The sequence below is a fragment of the Physeter macrocephalus genome, chromosome 12, assembly GCF_002837175.3.
Source record: "Physeter macrocephalus isolate SW-GA chromosome 12, ASM283717v5, whole genome shotgun sequence".
NCBI lineage: Eukaryota > Metazoa > Chordata > Mammalia > Artiodactyla > Physeteridae > Physeter > Physeter macrocephalus.
This window is the reverse complement of record NC_041225.1, coordinates 8,484,593-8,488,171: the sequence shown is the minus strand read 5'-3', so window position 1 is coordinate 8,488,171 and position 3,579 is coordinate 8,484,593. Positions and strand designations below refer to the sequence as shown.

General features: G+C 36.3%; 1 non-coding gene across 1 annotated transcript; it reads left to right on the top strand.

Moving 5' to 3' along the window:
- Positions 1 to 3,215: 3,215 nt before the first annotated feature.
- LOC112066538 (small nucleolar RNA SNORA72) lies at positions 3,216 to 3,347 on the top strand. Its single transcript, XR_002892714.1, has one exon. It is a non-coding gene; the product is annotated as a small nucleolar RNA SNORA72 (small nucleolar RNA).
- The last annotated feature ends 232 nt before the right edge of the window (positions 3,348 to 3,579 follow it).

Below are 3,579 nucleotides of genomic sequence, written 5' to 3'. Positions count from 1 at the left end.
GATGTTCTCTTGCTCTCTGTACATCCCCTGCCTGACCAGTGCCTGCGTCACCTACACCCTACTCACATGACTGACCTTCCTTTGTACTTGCCCTAGGCACCAGCTACTGACAGTTCTTGTCTAAGGGGCTGTGAGGGGCGTGCCCTCTACTGGTTTCCCTGGTAACTAATGAGCTTACCTAATGTCAATTTCCTGTAACTGGTAATCTCCCCTCCCCCCACCACATCAGCAAAGACTGCCACCTGCCATCCACTGTACAAGGAGGGGTGTCGCTCCCGGACCTTGCTTCAGATGTGTAAGCTCCCCCATTCATTAAACCATTATTGTCACTGTTGCTGACTCTGGGCTCTTTCACTGGTCTTGAAGTTGGGCAAGCACAGGCCTTATAGGCCTGTGTGATGCAGCCCAATAGCATATATATATCACACATATATATGTGTGTGTGTGATGATATACGTCATATATATATCCATCTTTATTTCTATGTATCTATGTATTTATGTATCTACCTATCTATATATGTAGAGACAGAGAGAGAGAGAGGGTCTAAAGTTTTTGTTAAATTCTAAAATGTCCTACATCCCCTACTACCAATGTCTCCTATCTCCTCCACCCCTGCCACATATCCCCCCACCAAAAAAAAAAAAAAAAAAACAATAAAGTAAGAAAAAAGAAGGGGGGTTTCTATTTGAGATACTCTTAATTCTAAAGTATGGATTGAGTTAAACCATGAGAAAATTGCACCAGGACCACATAATTCTGGTTCCATGTATAATTGCTTAAACTGAATTTTTCTTTGGCCTGATGCCATAGAGAAGCAGCTCTATGATTTTTTTTTTTTGCCTTGTTTACTGATGATGACTTTCACTCCATTAAGTCATCTACATTCGTATTGGAATCCTTGTGGAAATGTTCTCTTTGTTCTGAGTGTTAGGAATTTTGCTATGTCTTATTCCTCCTGAGGATGTGACTTGTTTAGTCTTTTAGGATATTGTAAAGTTTACAAGTGATAATTTTTGCTTTAGTTTCAATATCCAGAGAGGACTCCCTGCAAAGAACAGAGCTCATCTCTAAATATAAAACAGGAGAATAAGATCAGAGTTGACACATGAGAAAGACTGATGATGATGAGTCATCTTAGTATTCAGTAATCATGTTTTGTTTTATTTATTTATTTTTTTTGTGGTGCGCGGGCCTCTCACTGTTGTGGCTTCTCCCGTTGCGGAGCACAGGCTCCGGACGCGCAGGCTCAGCAGCTCCGCGGCATGTGGGGTCTTCCCGGACCGGGGCACGAACCTGTGTCCCCTGCATCGGCAGGAGGACTCTCAACCACTGGGCCACCAGGGAAGCCCAGTAATCATGTTTGAAGTTCCTTCTGCTCATGACTATACGAACTGGAACTCCCTGCTGAATGATAGAATTGGTTCTAGGCCTCCTAGATTAGCTAATTTTACCTATAACATTAGATTATTTTAACTATTATTATTATTATTTTCTTAACATCTCAAATCTTGTAATGAAAAAACGAAATTCATTAAATAGCAAGCTGTTCAAAGATGAAACAAAATATAAAACACAATTTTAAAGCTTGTTTGTTGTACATGTTTGTTTACTAAAGAGTCTAATTTCATTATCTTTTCAACACAGATAATTTCAGTGACCATTTTAACACTGTAAAGATCTGATTGACACAATGTATTCAATTTATGTACAATCATATTTAAAAAGAGAAAAAAGAGGGGAATTCATTTGATGACTCTCTTGAACGGTTTCCTCTCAAGGATTGAACGCTTTCCTCTCAAGGATTACGCCATTGTTGGGAATAAGATCTTGTTAAATGCAAAATAAACTTTTTTTTTTTTTTTTTTTCTGCATAAGGTACCGTTAGATCTCGAAAAGATCACCATCCAGAAATCCTGACTAAACACAGCTGGGCTGTTGAGGAAACAATTAGTGAGAGTGCATCCTGAAGATAAATTTGACCTGAAGAGAAAAAACTCTCAGCTTTCAGCTTTCAATATTTGAAGTGTGCTTTAATGATCAAAATGCCTTCAGGGATTGCCTTTAATTTTCTTTTAGTGGTAGAAGAAACACATCTTCAGTGAATCATAGGCATGGGAAATCTGTGCATTTTGGAAAGATTTTCAAAGTCTGAGATTATCTTTTATGGTAATTATAAAATTTACAGTAATCTCTGTAGACTTCCTTCCCTGAAGTTGTTACAAGGAATCGGGTTGGGTATTTTACACAACTTTATTTCATTTACTCCTCAAAACTCTACAATGTAGCCTTTTTTATAATTAAAAAAATTAATAAGTAAATTAAAAACAAAATTAATTTTATTTTTCAGCAGTTTTAGATTAATAGGAAAATTTCACAGCAAGTGCAGAGAGTTCTCATAGATCTCCTCTCTACCCTACTCCCAAAGTTCTTCCTATTATTAACAACTTGTATGAATGTGGTACATTTGTTACATCTTGGCAATGACACTTCTATCAACTCAAGTCCATAGTTTACATCAAAGTTAACATTTTGTGTTGTACATTCTATGGGTTTTGACACATGCATAATGCCATTTATCCACCATTATAGTATGATACAAAATAATTTTCCCACTCTAAAAATGTTCCATGTTCTGCCAGTTCGTCTCTCTACCCATCCCCTCAAGCCCCAGGCAACCTCTGATCTTTCTATTTTCTCTGTAGTTTTGCCTTTTTCAATATATCATATAGGTGGGAATCATACAGTATGTAGCATTTTCAGATTGGCTTCTTCTACTTAACAATAAGCAGTTTAACTTCCTCTTTGTTTATTTATGGCTTGATAGCTCATTTCTCTTTATCACAGAATAATATTTCATTAAAAGAATGTACCAAAATTTGTTTCTCCATCCACTTACTGAAGGGCATTTTAATTGCTTCCAATCTTCGGCAATTATGAATAAAGTTAATCTAAACATTCATTTGACCAAAAAAAAAATATTCATTTGTAGAGATCTATGTGAACAGCAGTTTTTAATTCATTTAGAGTGTGATTTTGCATTTGCCCTAGTAACGAATGAGACTTCCTATTGCTCTACATCTTAGTCAGCCTTTGGTTTTGTTAGTGTTTTGGATTTTAGCCATTCCAATATGTGTGCAGTGGTATCACATGATTGTTGGTGTAGTTTTTTTAACTATTGAAGTGGTTAAAATAAGGGTTTTAAAGTAGCCAGCCTGTGAGTATTCTCGCTATTCTGATTTTGTAATAATCAGGGCAGGCTAAACATTTGCTATATGAAGACCATGCATATGTCCCCAGACCTAGTTCTTTCCCTAGGTCTAGTTCTATAAATGCTTATGATAACCAAGTTTGACATATATGATTCATCTTATGTAGGAAATGTCTGTGATTCTAAGTATCTGATCAACCTTAAGAAATAACAGCACAGCTAGTGTAATAACTTTTGTATATAACCATTGCTAATTTGATGATTACCAGTTGCCATTAAGTGAATTGTAAAATTATCTTTTTTATTTTCTAGAAAAAAAAAAAAAAGGAGCCAGAGGTCCTGATATTTCATTTCATCTCTGATACTTC